Consider the following 15,686-nt stretch of genomic DNA (forward strand, 5'->3'; position numbering starts at 1 on the left):
GAGCCGGGCACCCCCCCGGGCCTGCATCGGGACACCCCCCCCCAACCCCCGCGGCCCAACCGGGAGACCCTGAGGCGGCACCGTGACCCGCCGCCGCCCCGGGAGCCCCGAGGCCGCCGCCGCCCCGAGGCCCGGCCGCCGCTGGAAACTTTCCCGCGGGATCGCGGGCCGCCGTTACCTGTGCGCGGCTCCATGGCGGTGCGGGGCCGGCCGAGGCCGCGCTCCCGGGGGGGGCGGGGGGTGTCCGGGGCGGGGGGGGGGGGGAGCGGGGCCGCCGCCGCCCGTTCCGCCGTTCCGCCCCCGTTCCCGCCCGGAACGCTTTGGGGGGCGCACGCGGCGGCCCCGCCCCGCCCCGCCCCGGACCAGCCAATGGCGGCGGCCCCAGCGGCCACGCCCCTTCGGCCGGCGGCGCCACGGCGCCTGCGCGGGGGGGCGGGGGGCGGGGAGGGGGAGAGCGCCCCCTGGGGGCGGCAGGAGGGTGCCGGCCCGAGCCGCGGGGGCCGCAGCGCCCACGGTGGGACCCGAGCGGGGCCTGAGCCGCCTCATGGGGCTGAGCCCTCAGTGTGGGGGCCTGTAACCCCACCCTGGGGCCTGAACCCCCACTGTGGGGCCTGAGCCGACTGCCTGAGGCCTGAACCCCCACTATGGGGCTTGAACCCCCTGCGTGGGGCTTGTGTGGGGCCTGAGCCTCCACTGTGGGGCCTGAGCGGGGTCTGAAGCCCCGGTGTGGGGCTTTACCTGCTCTGTGGGGTCTGTACCCTCCCAGTGTGGGGCCTGTAACCGCCGCTGCGGGGCCAGAGCCCCTGTGTGGGGTCTAAACCTTCACAGTGAGGCCTGAACCCTCAGCGTGGGGCCTGAACCCTCAGCGTGGGGCCTGAACCACCAGCGTGGGTCCTGTAGCGCCAGTGCGGGGCCTGAACCCCAGTGTGGGGCCTGTGTGGGGCTTTAGCCCCTGCCTGCGGCCTGAACACCCAAATGTGGGGCCGCCTTGGGGCCTGTAACCCCAGTGTGGAACCTGAACCCCCTGTGTGAGGTTTGTACCTCTTGCATGGGGCGGGAACCCCCAGTGTGCGGCTTGTACCCCTTTGTGGAGCCTGTGTGGGGCCAGTAACCCCAGTGTGGGGCCTGTCCCCCCAAATTCCAGCAGGCGGCGGGGAAGGTGCCAGGTCCCCCACAGCCAGTTCCCACTGGGAATTGCCTTCACAGCCAGGGAATGCCATAGGGCAGAGTGGCCCCACTGCGACCCCCCCGGGCCAGAAGCCTCCCCGCAGCGCAGGGGGACAATGCCGAGTGGGCCGGCCGGCACTGGGGCCTGGCAGGACAGTGTGGCCGAGTGCTCGGCATTCCCCCCGCCGTGGGCGAGGCACGCGGAAAATGTGCCGCTGGCGTTACTGCTCCGAGCCAGGAGGACGCGTCCTCCCAGAGCCAAACTGGAGGTTTCGGTGGCCAGCGCGGGGTGACTCGTGATGCCGCCAGCTCTGCCCAGGGCACACTGTGAAGTCTGTGGTGGACAACCATAGGTTGGGTGTATTTGGTGCTCTGGTCCATCTCCCACTCAGCCTTTTGGCTGCACGAACACGTTTCCCTGGAGGAAGATGGGGAAAGGGCCCTGGCGGTGGCAGCGGCTGCCGGGGTCCGGGGGCTGCTCGTCTGGTGGCGGTCGGTGGCAAACCCGCCGGCGCGGGGCCCGTCATGCGCAGCATTCAGCTGATCCTGGCGCTGAATCGCAGCCTTTGTTCCCCGCCAGCAACCTCGCGTTGTTTATATCTCACACAAAAGAATTGTTTATCATGTCAGGGGCAGAGAAAAGTCCAGCAAAGAAAGAATGGTCTGTGCTGTGGAGTCCCGGCCTCCCCAGAGGCTTTTTCCCGCCCCCCGCTGCAGTGTTTGTTCAAAGGAGAGATCTTTCCGAGTGCCCCTGACTTCCCAGATGGATAGCGATGGTCCGGCACGCGGTCCCTGCTGCCTGCGCTGGCAGCCTTCGTGTCATCCTCCTCCTGTGCTGCTTCCATCAGCCGGCTCTTTCCAGCTGCTGGGAGCGATTGCAAGGGGTCAGCAAGGCAGGAGCGCTGTTAAATAAAAGTAAAATCTTGCCTCTTTTCTGCCAGTTCTAGTTTAAACCATTTCTACAGCTGGGTTCTGTCAGTGACTTTCTCTCTGAGGAAACATGCGAGGCCTCTGCACCTGCCATCAGTAACGCTGGTGCTGTCCTTCCGTCCAAAACCACACACGTGGAGGCCACGGCGCCAGTGACAGTGACAGTGACAGCCATCCCCCGCGACGCAGCTCCCCAGCGCTCCCCCGGGCCTGGCTTTTTGTCGGCATTAGCAATTTTACGAGCTCAGCACAATTGGTTTTTTTACACCCTCAGCATCCTTCAGCCGAGCGTTCGCAAGGCTCCGAGCTCGGCACGGCTCTCCCCCTTCTGCAGGGGCAGCTCCAGCGCTTTCTACGAGCAGCGAGAATCAATTTGCTGTGCACCCCCAGGAGTGCCCAGGTTCCTGCTGATAGGATGGGCTGAGTATAATCCTGGTCTATTTTATATTGGTATCGGCATCAATATCGGTTGTTTAGTGTTATTAATGTTAATTATTTAGTCTTATTCTATTAAATCTGTTTATATTTGAACCCTCAGGTTTCCTTGTTGTTTCCCAGTTCTCCTTCCTGGGTGGGGAGGGGTCATTGGGTGAGAGAATAACTGTCTAAACGACCCTAACTTGTTGTGGGTTTCTCAAACCATAACAGGTTCTCTTGCCTTTCCACTGCCGAGCACCCTGCCGCTGGCTGGGACTTCTCCGTGCAACCCCAAACCGCGTGAGGAGTGTTGAACAGAAAGCCCGCGGGCAAACAGAAGCCGGGGTTTGCAGCTCAGCTCCTCTCTCCTGCCGTCACCAGGGGCTGGTCCCCATCAGCTGCACCGTGTGCCACGTCCTCAAGTGCCACATCTCCACTTACCCACCCACCCGGGGCCTTTTCCAGGCAAGCATCGACTTGATTTCGTCGGGAGCTCAGCATCTCTGTGACCCTGTCACTGCGATTCGGAGCCTGTGGTGAAGCTGCCTCATCCCGGGATCCTGCGAGACACCCAGCAATGCCGGACATTCCCGTCAGAGGATGCTCTGACAGGCAAAATTTGGAAGTGGAAGATGGTTCTTAAAATGCATCTTGGCATCTTGGCGTCTGCTAAACGCAGGAGGAAGGGAAAGGGGCTTTTTGGAGGAGAGAACAAGCAGCAGGCTTGGGTTTAACGAGACGACTGGGCAAACGCAATGACCAGGGCAACCAGCTGAACTACACGGGCTTTTCCAACCATTTGGGGGCTGACTGACAGTAGACGGGGTGCATCACCACAGCCTCATCCTGCAGCCCTCGGAGCAAGAATGGTCCTTGGCAGAACGCAGGGACAGTGTCCTGAGGTGCTCCCACAGTAGAAATGGTGGTGACAGCCCCGATTTCCTTGAATTAGGCACCACCGGGGAGGCAGGAATCACCCCCCAGGAAGAGGCCGAGGACGAGTTGAGCCAGGACTGCCAGGACACCCTGTGGCCCTGACCCGCAGCGTGCAAGCCCAGTCACGGAGGGAATTTGGGTAAGAGTAGGGTGAATGTGTCTTAAAAATGCCTTCTGCAGCATTCTCCATCCCGGGCAAGGAGACGGCGCGGCAGAGGAGCAGCCCTCGGTCCCAGCCTCCTCGCTGGACTCAAAGCCAAGGCGGCAGGGAAGGAGCAGCAGGCCGAGCTCCCCGCGTTCCTCCCCGGCACAACACCTAGGCAGGGAGCCGACGGGACAGATTGTGGAAAGCACAATGCCACCTTTGACGGCCGACACCGCAGCTCTTTACACGACTGAATGGTTCAATTCTTGCTGCTCGCCGTGGTGCCATCAGTCATTCGGGGTCACATTCTGGCGCGATGTAAGCAGGGATGGCTCCATGGAGCTGCGCGGAATTTCCCCCACCTACATCAGCTCCAGAGGCTGGTTATGGATTTGATTTTAAATTTTTTTCCCCCATTCAGATGAAAGCTTTCTCAAAACTTCCTATTTGGAAATCTTGCAGCAGCTCCTGCGCAAGGCGCTTCTCAGATGCTGGACAAATAATAGTGCTTTGCACTTCCGAGGAACCTTTCGGCTGAGGGTTTCAGAGCACTTCACATACAGAAATGCATTAACCCTTCCAGCAGCCCCTGGTTTTATTCCAGTCCCCTACGAAGGCAGGAGGCAGCCCTCGTGTTTGGAAGGTTAATGGGCTCATTTGTGTTCCCAGTGGGTCAGACTGGTAAAGGAGAAAGGATTCCCGACATCCAGCCCCAATTGCCAATAGCGGAAGGTGAAAATCCTGATTTTTTTCCAAGTCTGGGTGGTCTACTGCTGACTGCTCCTGTTGATGTGCAAAGCCTGAGCATCGCCGCAGGTTTATCCTGCTGGGGACACGAGCAGTGAACGGGAGATGGGAACTGTGGGATGACCCGTGTGAGGGAGCTGGGTTTGGGGTACGGCAACGAAACGTGTGGGTTTGGACCTGGGGGCGCTGTGGGGCAGTTGCTTTCAGGTAAGAAGGGAAATATAAAGAAACATGTTGAAGAAGAGAGCGCTGGCTCCAGGAAAGAGGGACGGCATCAACCAACTCAGCTGAAAAACCCCGTTTCCCCTCAGTTTGTGTGAGGCGAGTGGAGCCTTCATCTGGTTATTTTAGCTGGATCGTTATCAGAAATGGGGTGAGAGGGAGAACAAGGCACGGGAAAAATGCGAGGGTGAGGCAGGGCTGGCGAGAGGCAGAGCCAGAGCTGCCAGCAGTGGTTCTGCCCAGGGGGAATCCACATCTGGCTCCGCTGGAGCAGGCACACCCCGGGGTATGACCTTTCCTTTGGAAAGCCCCAAAGGAGAAACAAATCCGAGACGGTTGTGGGTCTGTTGGGATGTATTTGGCTCACCCGTGGACTGTTAAGCTTAATTTTGTGACAGCTGGGGTGGACTCGCTGGTTTTTAATGCTTTGGGAATTAAAAAAAAAATTGTAAAACAAATTAAAAACTCATAAAACCAGAGATGAACTAAAGCCCCAAGTCACTGTATTGGATATTACTGTCCCTTCGGTGGAGAGGGACATAGAATGTATGTTTATATGAGGTTCCTGACTTGGTGGCATAGAAGCCAGCGCTCATTCAACTTGCTGTAAAGCCCTGGGTGCCCCAGGACACGTCACCCAAGGTTCAGACTGGGTTTGTCCCTGCGGGGACACGGGCCGGCGTCCCAGAGCAGCAGAGTCCTGGTGCAGCCCCACTGTGTCCGATGGAGGAGCTGATTTTCAGGCTGGCTGCAGAGCTCGAGTCACCCAACCGCGCCTGCTCCACACAGCAACCCTCTCCCCTGGCAATGAGGAACCAACCCACAGCTTCACGCAACGGGCAAAGCGTGGAGTTTTTCCCTTTCTTCTGAAGCTTCGGGCACCGTCATCAGCAGAATTAATGCCCAACGTAGCAGGGGGCTGATATCCAGAGTGCTAAAGCAGCCGTTAAATGCCTGTTGTCCCTGCAGCACCCGCAGCATGACACGCCAGCACCGTTACGGCGCTTTACATCATGGGTACAAAGGAAGATTAAAGCGTGGTCTGGAGTGGGTGCAATGACTCGCCTGGATTTGCTGGGAGACGGTAGGATCAGTAAGAAGAGTGCCATAAAGGGGATCAGGGATTGGAGCAGAGGGGGATAAAGACAGAGGAGCAGATGGCGAGCATCGCTGAGACATCGAAGGAGAGATGAGAGGCACTCGCCAGCCCACGACCGGTGTCGTATAGAAATCATTTCACTAGTGAAGAGAAACATATGGTGAGAAAGCGCCGGGATCGGAGACAAGAGTCTTTTCGGCTTAACTTGGGCTCGACCGGTTAGCTCTGGACTGATCGTGAGGAAGACTTTTAAAGGCCTCAGCCTGCAGGGTGATAAAAGAGCTTTTCTTGCCCTAAAACTCACTTGACTTTTTCCAAAAAACCTTGTGGAGTGGCCAATTAACTCAACATAATTGACACATAAATGCAGTTTCCAAAAGACAGTGGATAAAGTTCTGGACCCAAAAGGACCTTTGCTTGTTTATGTGCTTTTTTCCCCCCCCTCGTCACTGTTAAAAGGGGAAGCACAATAAGGTTATGAAAAAATAATGAGGTGAAGTAAACCATTGCACATAATGAAGTGTGCTCATTTTCCAAGGCCAAGAGGAAACCACAAGACTTACTGTAGGCCAGCTCAATAGATGCAGAAATTGTTCCCAAGGCAGTTAAATGGAGTTGCTTCTATTTACTAATGAGAGATAATTGAGTAGGAAAAAAGACGTGCCTGCTCAGGGTGCGATAACTTTTTTTTCACTCCATTAGAAACGCAGAGGGTTAAATGGCAGCTGACAAGCAAAGCTAATAGGAAAACAAACTAATTTTTGGCTTCACAGGCCTGAAATTCTTCAAAGTTGGAAACGCATCCAAACCTTGTTTGACTTGCCAAGAGCCTCTTTTTTATGTAGCCCTTTTCCTCAGGAGACCTCAATGCTGTGGCTGAAGATGTCTTGGGCACGAGCGTTGTTTTAGTGTAAGAGCTGAGGCACAGGGAAAGTGCCATGATTTTCCCAAGTCACCAGAAAGCAGATGTAGAGGCAGCGCCGGGAACTTCCATGCACACAGGAGAGAGATAGGTAAAGAAAACTATTTCATATTAATGAAAACCAGAGGAAGAAAAACATCACGAGACATACAGGCACAATTGTTTCCAAGCAACTACTCTATTTTTCAAGGTTTGCATGAATTTCAGCTCCCTTCTGCTGGCAGTGATCTGTTTTTCCTCTCTCCTGTAACTAACGTTATTACCCTTGCACTGACATGATAGGAAGACGATTTTCTTGCTGAACCGAGGATGTTAATTTATAGGAGCAAATGCTCAGTTCTTGGCCTGTTTCTAGAGCTGGACTCACTCACACCAGGGGTTGATTTGGCCCATGGGTGCCACAAAATGCACATGGATGGGGTGTAACAGGACTCAAGGGACACGCTCACGGAATTTCTTCAGTTAAAAGACTGCTGCTTTTGAGGAGTATGCAGGGAGACGACAGTTGAGCCGATGTCCCATTGAGCCGACGTCCCATTGACCCAACATCCCATTGAGCTGATGTCCCATTGAGCCGATGTCCCGTTGACCCAGCGTCCCATTGAGCTGATGTCCCGTTGAGCTGATGTCGCATTGAGCCAACATCCCGTTGAGCTGACGTCCCGTTTTCCAGACGCACATAAACATTTCCATTTGCTCAATATGAGGGAGCTGACAAAAAGGTGGGAGATGTGGGTGACCGGGTGCCTGCAGCCGCTCCGGTCCCCACCGTGTCACCATTGGCTTCCACCGCAGCTTTGCACAGGAACCAGTAATGGGATGCACAGAAGGATGATCTCCTCTTCTGACTCGACACCTGACGATGCGGTATCTGCAGTTCGGTTCTCTCCCACCAGCAAGCAGAAAGCTTTGGAACTGGAATATTGTACATCAGGGTTGAACAGGCTCGTCAGGCACAAATGACATTAGTGGGAAGCAGAGGCTGACCTCAGAAGGGCTGAGACACCTGGCTCCAAGGGGCACATCTGGATTTTTCTAATGTGGCGTGCCTGGTTTGCAACTGGTACCAAGAACATATAACCAGGGAGCTGTTCCATGGTGTTGGTTGAGTTGAGGTGGTTTCCAGCCTACAATTTCAACCTGGATCTCTGGGATTTCATTTATGAGCTGAGCAGTTGTGCACGAGTGTCACAACCCAAGTCATGGCTGAAACCGCACCTCTGTTTTAGAGTAGGAAGAAATAAAGGAAGCACAGCCCGACCCAGTAACGTTACTGGTTTGACAGAGGGGTCGAATAGAAAATAGCCACTTAGAAAGTATCCCATGTGAAGCACAAGTCCGTAGTTTCTTTGGACAGGAAGAATTCGCCTCACGTCAGTCCCCAGTTTTCGCTGTTTCATGGGGCAGCTACGCAAATCTGGTAAGAGCACCATGATCTGCTGGAGCCGTGATGGTGAAAAAGGATTTTCCTACATTGAGAATGACGTAGAAGCATTTTAAAGATATGATGGGATGTGAATCAAAGGCTGCGGAGAGGAGGAATTTCCAGTTACGTGGTGGCGTGGGATGTCCCAGGACACGCAGACTGCCTTGGGCTGCTTTCTCTCTGACACGAGAAGAGGAAAATCGACTCCTTTTTAAATAATCAAGATAAAATTTGATCTCTTAAAATAGACCGCACTTGTAATCCTGGGACAATCCTATTGACTCAACTTAGGTACCAAAATCTGACCCTGCTATCACGCTGTTAAAATAGTAATTGGACTAGGTTAATTATTAGTGAGACTAAATAGATTTTTATTTACACAAACATACATTTGAATAAATTCTTAAGGAAGATTTAAATTAGAAACAATGTCAAACGTTACCTTGTCCAGCAACAAATCCTGTTGACATTAAACTGCTCTTCCACCACCTGAAGTCATCCTGTGGGAAAGGAAAATTGTAAAGATTTCCTCAAAATAAAATATACGGTTGCTTTAAATGTCTTATCTGCAAATAAAGGATAAATATCCTACGAATAAGGTGGACATTTTCACTCTCAGTAATTAATAAAATGGTCATTGGAACTATGTGTACCCTGGAATATTTATTTTGTGTTAGTTTTTATCACGTCTGTTATCTGGTAGTTCGTAAAAGTGGTAGATTGGTACAGATCTGCTGACTTCTATGTAGATAACATATAAATAAGGGCAAAACCCAGCACGACGGCCAGCAAATGTTTTGCCACATCATCCTCAAAACGACCGAGTCACCTGCGTCCCACGGGGACCTTTTGCAGGTGGATAAAAGCCCCGGTGGAAGGATCGTTATGGGAATCGAGGAATCTGAGCTAAGGAGCCTCCAGGGCCACCCCTGACGGGGACACCCGGGGAGCAAGTCAGCGCTGGGGACTGTCCCCTCAGATGGAGCCTTCCATCTCTGGAAATGGCAGGCTTTATTGTGATTTTTGTTGCGGTTCCCTTTTGCCCGCGGTTTGCAGAGCATTGCACCCTTTGGGAGGGATAAAATGGGCTGGCGGAGGGTCAGGGCTGCTCTGGAGGCCGACAGCGTGGTGCGCTGGCAGCGCTTAGATGGGGAAAGGGGAAAATAAAAGCAGATTAAAAATAGGTAGCATCTGACCACAATTTTCTGGATTCACATGAAGCCAAGGTATTAGAATTACTCTCCAAGCGGCTCTCCAAATATCCAGCTAAGTTTAGAAGGCAAATAAAGAGAACATATTAAAGATAAAATCTGCATTGGGGGATCAACTTTATCTTTGGAGGAATGATCTGGTTCATTTATTTGCTGTTTGTCCGCCCTTTTGGGGCAGGTGCTCGCCTCAGCCCATTGTCACGATGCGTTCGTGGGACGGGAGCTGGCGGGTCCCGGTGCCAGTCCAGCCCCTGGGCGCTGCGCGGAGGGGAACAAAAACTCCCTGCCGCAAAGGTATTTTGAAGAGACATTAAAAACGCAGTCCCTTATTTGGCCATTTACAAGCAGGCTCCAGCAGCAGAGGACAATTCACCGCTGATTGTGTATTTTTCTGCGGTTGAATGTCTTGCGTGAAAGTCTAATAAATTAGACTTCATTTTCAGACGTGCCTGCTGCTACCTAAATTTGACTAAAAATCAGTCCCTGATGCCTCAACACGGGCAGTCACAATGATATAGAAGATGCAGTGTTACACCTTTTGATGTAATAATAGGTTTCAACAACAAAAAAAAACAGAACTTGGGGTATTTTTGTATCTATTTTACATGTTTGATGTGAATTCACCATCCAAATTGTTTGGGTTTTTTAAATAAACCCACTGCTTCGCCAGTGCTTTAGCATGTATTCCTTCTGCTATACATTACCTCCAGCTTTCTTCACCTCTCTGAGTGCCAACAGCCCTGTAATTAAAGAATATCCCCCACCCCTCCAGTAATTACATGAATTTTGAATCCTTTCGGATAGTAGAATATGAATGTTAAAAATAACAACATAATTCTTGCATTATACTTTTGATTTGTAACTCGTTTAGTCAAATTTATTGCTACAGAAAAATGGCAAAGGCACAAAAAGGCATTTGTGTTCCTGTAAGGACAATTACAAACATGTATTTAAGAAGGAGACAACATTCTGGGCTTATTTAGTTGAAAAAAAAAATCATCACTGACATCCTTACAAAAGCATTTCCAGGGAAACCGGACAAATAATTAAATGATAAGTACTTTCCAGACACTAAACATTTTAAATCCAAACAAGGCCAGAACACAATAGGCTGCAATTAAACACCAATTTTTTATTTAGTTTGCAATTATTATGCACATAAAGCAGTGCTTTTTGCTGTGAGTACCCCCACCAACTCCTTAAGTAAGATGTGAGTCAGTTTGAGAAATAACATTAGGTGCCTGGAATGGTATTTTTTCCAGAGAAATCCCGAACCACCTAAACCACACAAATCTTTTTTTTATTTAAACATCTGCAAATTGTCCTGGCCTCCAACCGCTTGGTAGGAAGAAGACCCAAAGTATTCTGAACAGCGAAATGAAATTTAAAACGTGACCTCGGCGGGCGATCTAAGCGCTTAAGAGAAAACAGGTGACTCGGTGAGGAAAAGGGGAGTTGCTTAATTGGAAGTGAAAGGCAGGATTTACTCATTTATCCATTCTCCTATAAATAGTGCCGGGGCAGTGAGGCTGTACTGGCTCCTTTGGGCAGCCCCTGTTTGGCTCTGTCCCTCTGGGAATAGCAGCTAATCCCAGCGGCGGCTCTTCCTGCGATTAGCGGGGCTGGAGCTTGCCCTGCCCGTGTGGCCGTCGCTCAGAGCCCGTCTCCTTGAAGAGAAGCGTTACCTAATTTTCAGTAAAACTAGGTAACATTCTTGTGCTTTCAACCTGGAAGCCCGCTCTTCTGATTTACCGAGCTCCCCCTGGTCCACACAGGAACTTAAAAACCTGAGTGATTGTTGGGGTAAGGAGCCGAAGGACCAGTGGTGGAAGAGGGAGGAGAGGAGGGAAAACAGTTCTCAAAGGATGGGATTTGCAAAAGTGTATGAGCAGGTGATACAGACAAATACAAAAGCTCAAATGCCATCTTTAAGTTTCCTAAATAGGAACATAATCCACGTCAGTTCTTTCCCTGCGGCTGGAATGGGTGAGAAACAGTGCTTTGCCCAAGAAAAAGGAGAAGTTCCTGTGTGCTAATATTAATGATGGGAAAAAGAAAATGGTGTACAGGACTCCCTTGTCTCCTTCACAGGCTGGTTTTGGTTCTTCTGAGCCTGCCTGCTTGATGGCCTTTGAAAGTCCCTTCCAACCCAAAATAGCTATGATTCTGTGATCTCCTGCCTCAGTTTCCCCTCCCGGGCACGGAGATGCTGGGAGGGCTGGAGCCCCTCTGCTGTGGGGACAGGCTGAGAGAGCTGGGGGGGTTCAGCCTGGAGAAGAGAAGGCTCCGGGGAGACCTTGGAGCCCCTTCCAGTCCCTCAAGGGGCTCCGGGAAAGCTGGGGAGGGACTCTGGAGCAGGGAGGGGAGCCATGGGACGAGGGGGAAGGGTTTGCCACTGGGAGAGGGGAGATTGAGATGAGATGTGAGGAAGGAATTCTTGGCTGTGAGGGGGGTGAGCCCCTGGCGCAGGGTGCCCAGAGAAGCTGTGGCTGCCCCATCCCTGGAGGGGTTCAAGGCCAGGTTGGACGGGGCTTGGGGCAACCTGGGCTGGTGGGAGGTGTCCCTGCCCAGGGCAGGGGGGGAACTGGATGAGCTTTATGGTCCCTCCCAACCCAAACCATCCTGTGGTTCTCTGAAGAGCGGCTTGGACGACACACCTGGCGTGGCACAGAGCACAAAGCAGTGAGGCCGTGGCTCAGGCGGGCGGTTTTGAACTCCCGCAGCTCCTGCGCCTGGGGGTGCCGAGGCCGAGCCCTGGGGTCACCCACCCCGTCGCGCACCAGCCAACGCCGCGGCTTTCGGGGCACCGCTGCGCCTCGGCCGTGCGGGTCCCAGACCCGCCAAGTCCGTGCGGTTCTGCCCGGCCGGGGCTTACGGCGCCGGGAGGACCCGCAGCGCGATCCCCCGCTCCGCCGGCGCCCTCTGCCTGCGCGCCCCGGCACTTAAATTCGGCTTTAAAATGCCACTGGTCTCGCGTAGTTTTCCCCAGAAATTGCACGTTGAGGGTATTTTGTTTAATTGATTATTTAACCTAAGCTGCTACGAGCTGCTTGAAGTCCAGTGTGTTAATTAAAATGATAATGAAATTATACTGATGTGGGGTGTCAATGTTTTTCATATTTTTTTTTGCAAAACAGGACAAATGAAAGCAAACATTTTACATATCAAACCTAAGCACTTTAAAAAAAAAAAAAAAAAAGAGATGCATATGTGGCCACTAGTTTTGTGAAAACACCTTGGAAGGCACCCAAAATTCCTGTCGACGAGCAGGCAAATGCATCGCCGTAGCATCTCTGAAAAGCTTGTGTCTGCCCTTAATAATTTCTCTAAGCCATTCAGCTAAAACACGAAGTTTCGAGAGCGCTGATGCAATACCTTATCTCCTGTTGTTATTCCGAGAGGCGTTGGCAAAGCAAACGGTCCCCGTTGCTCACCGGGTGCGTTTGGCCCGTTTCCTTGGTGTTCTCTTATCTGCGAATTTAAAAATAGAAGCACAATCACGTTAACATTTAGAGTTACCTGCAGACCGTGGGCCTCACACCCTACCTATAGTTCTGAATGCAAAACATTTTTGTTTAAGTGAGATAACACTGGTCAGACTCCTAAAAATATACAAATGTTTTCATTATAAAACACTTACAGGTAGGAATTCTATCGCTGTAGTATGTAACCGAAAAAATATAGAACGGTTTTACATATAAAGAGGAACATTCTTTATGTCTACTCCCAGCTGCTCTTTCGGCGGTTAAAAATAACATACCTGGGCCGCCAAGATGCTTCAACTCTTGGCACTAAACAAGAGACAGAGTTAATTTTGTAAGCAATCGTAAAAAGCGAGGCATTTTTTTTACAAGGCTTAAGGAGCCGCTGTGTACGAGAGAAACCAAAGGTGTTAAACTGATGTGCGTGACAATTCCCTGAGCAACTGCAAAAAGATTTCGTACGACAAACTGCCTACACGTTGAAATAAAAATGTGAAACCCACTGCATTTTTTACCTTCCTATTTTCTGTCCTCAAAGCATCGATTTCCGGGGTCTGGGAAAGGAAAAAAACAGCATTGTGTTTTGAACATTAAGATCAGATCAACTTCGTACGTCCTTAACGTCAGCTTTCCTTAGGGCTGATTAAGCATCTTGGATTTTAAAATATCTATAACTTTGCCTTTTAGTCCTTACGTCGCATGCTGTTCTGAATTACAGTACGAAATTGATGCCAAACCGATACCATCTCATAAAGTTAATAAACATTCTGCTTGCACTGGCTGTATTTCTGCTGTTGCAACGTTTATGGCTTTCCAGATCCAAGGGAGAGGACAAAAATATCTGATCATTTCAGGGTTAAGGATGGGGTTTTTCCTTTAAATCACAATAAACGCTGAAATGCATTAGCTGCCCAGTGGCAGGGCTGACAGCAGCCCAGATGTTTGCTTGTACCTGGGGCAGATATCGCGGAGGGTCAGCGTTACACTCACTAAATCGCACAAACTACGATAAAGTCCAAATGCCGGGAATTCATCTGCACGCTCAGAATAAAGGGAAGGACTTTACGGCTGTTGCCTCCTGTATTATTTCGGAGACACAGTTGCATCTTCTCTCCATCCAGGCCAAGGAATAGCGAAAAGACACTCAGGCACCTGCTCTTCTGGGTACCACGCGAAAGGATTGCTCTCCCTCCGCCTGCAGTGGTTTATGTTACTAACAAACACGAGGCAACCTTGGCAAAACAAAACTTTGTCTAAACCTCAATGTGGTATCGCTTTAACATCCATCTTTATAGCCATTTTAGGTATTTAAAAGCCAAACTTTCTCCACTCGCGTCATTTCTCAGCACTTGACTACAACAATTTTTTGTGTACAGTAACTGGGATTTCTAACTCACATCCCATTTACTTGCTGGAAAGGAAAAAACTGCGGCTCGTAAGGAGAGAAAATGTTAGTTATATTCAGCTTAATGTAGGCAGGGCCAGTGTGACACTTCTGAACACTGAGGTACGGCCAAACTTCACGTCTCGTCTCTGTACGCAAACCTCAACAGTCCGCGGATCGCTGATGCATTGTGAGCGTCCTCAAGAACGCTTTCATAAATATCAGTTACGGACTGGCTGCCATCTGAAAAGGAGATTTCATGGACAAGCCTCTTCCTCTGATCTTTATTTTTCCTATAAAATACAAAAATTTTAAGCTTTATCCCTATTTCCGTAATGTATTTTGATGTATATTAAATGTAAATCGAGCGGAACCAAAGATGAACCATAAGCATGGAAGAGTTCCTGTGTGTCAGCTTTTATGAGAAGGTACTTACAAGATTTGCAAATAGCTTTCATTTTTCATCATCACCTGCTCACCATTTTCTGTATAAAACACGCACATTCGATGATTACATTTTTATGAACATAATAGCCTTTTTCCAAAACTGTCACGCTCGGGAATAATAACAGCGGTAAGATAAATAACACAGAGACCTGCTCTTTTAAAAGTTGGCAAAACAGATATCAGCTCCAGTCACACCAGTTATCCCATGAAGGTCGACTGCGGCGCTCCCCGTCCTGGGATGGGAGATGGGGAGGGGGAGCAGCGACACGGGAGCGTCCTCCTTCCCTCTGTCCACCCCCCAAGCCCCCGGTACTGCTGCAGGTCTTTTTAAGACATAAATTACTACAAGTTTTATTGGCTTTTGGAAGCCGAGCTGGCTGACGTAGGGCAGGGACTACAAACACTGCCTAGAGGAATAAATAGAGAGTTAGGCAGGGGTCCTGCAGCCGCGACAGGTTAAATTCTCCCACAACATTGGGCACCTTTAAAATTCAGCTGGAGAGGGTCATCTGGCCAAGAAAGGTTGGGCCAGCTGATCCTTGAGGTCCCTTTGCACCTGGGATCCTGGGATTTCCGAGGGCTGGAGCCCCTCTGCTGTGGGGACAGGCTGAGAGAGCTGGGGGGGCTCAGCCTGGAGAAGAGAAGGCTCCGGGGAGACCTTGGAGCCCCTTCCAGGCCCTCAAGGGATTCCAGGAAAGCTGGGGAGGGACTCTGGAGCAGGGAGGGGAGCCATGGGACGAGGGGGAAGGGTTTTCCACTGGAAGAGGGGAGATTGAGATGAGATGTGAGGCCGGAATTCTTGGCTGTGAGGGTGGTGAGCCCCTGGCGCAGGTTGCCCAGAGAAGCTGTGGCTGCCCCATCCCTGGAGGGGTTCAAGGCCAGGTTGGACGGGGCTTGGAGCACCCTGGGCTGGCGGGAGGTGTCCCTGCCCAGGGCAGGGCGGGGCACGGGATGAGCTTTATGGTCCCTTCCAACCCAAACCCTTCCATGACTCCATGTGTCCCACCAGGGCAGCGCCGGGGCAGAATGACCTCCCTCCACCTGCTGGAAACACTCTTCTTAACGCAGCCCAGGCTGCCACCGCCCTTCTTGGCCACAAGGGCACGTTGCTGGCTCAAGGGCAACTCGTTGTCCCCCAGGACTCCCTCCTC

General features: G+C 51.6%; 1 protein-coding gene and 1 long non-coding RNA gene across 5 annotated transcripts in view; both read right to left on the bottom strand.

Annotated features, from left to right (window-relative positions):
- OTUD7B (OTU deubiquitinase 7B) overlaps window positions 1-240 on the bottom strand; it is a 34,718-nt gene extending 34,478 nt beyond the window's left edge. Inside the window, exon 1 of one of the 2 annotated variants that reach the window (XM_054182614.1) lies at window positions 179-240. The gene's annotated coding sequence lies outside the window, so the exon portion shown is untranslated. The remainder of the gene's footprint in view (window positions 1-178) is intronic. The other variant, XM_054182616.1, reaches the window with a different exon arrangement.
- Window positions 241-5,005: 4,765 nt separating this feature from the next.
- On the bottom strand, window positions 5,006-15,576 carry LOC128901074 (uncharacterized). 3 transcript variants are annotated; one of them, XR_008463406.1, is made up of 5 exons: window positions 14,685-15,576; window positions 13,220-13,258; window positions 12,598-12,693; window positions 8,454-8,511; window positions 5,006-8,191 (listed from the first exon to the last, which is right to left on the bottom strand). It is a non-coding gene; the product is annotated as an uncharacterized LOC128901074 (long non-coding RNA). The 3 variants fall into 3 exon arrangements; XR_008463408.1 differs by lacking the exon at window positions 14,685-15,576 and adding an exon at window positions 14,250-14,510; XR_008463407.1 differs by lacking the exon at window positions 14,685-15,576 and adding an exon at window positions 14,102-14,231.
- Between the last annotated feature and the right edge of the window lie 110 nt (window positions 15,577-15,686).

Source organism: Rissa tridactyla, chromosome 23, assembly GCF_028500815.1.
Source record: "Rissa tridactyla isolate bRisTri1 chromosome 23, bRisTri1.patW.cur.20221130, whole genome shotgun sequence".
Lineage (NCBI taxonomy): Eukaryota > Metazoa > Chordata > Aves > Charadriiformes > Laridae > Rissa > Rissa tridactyla.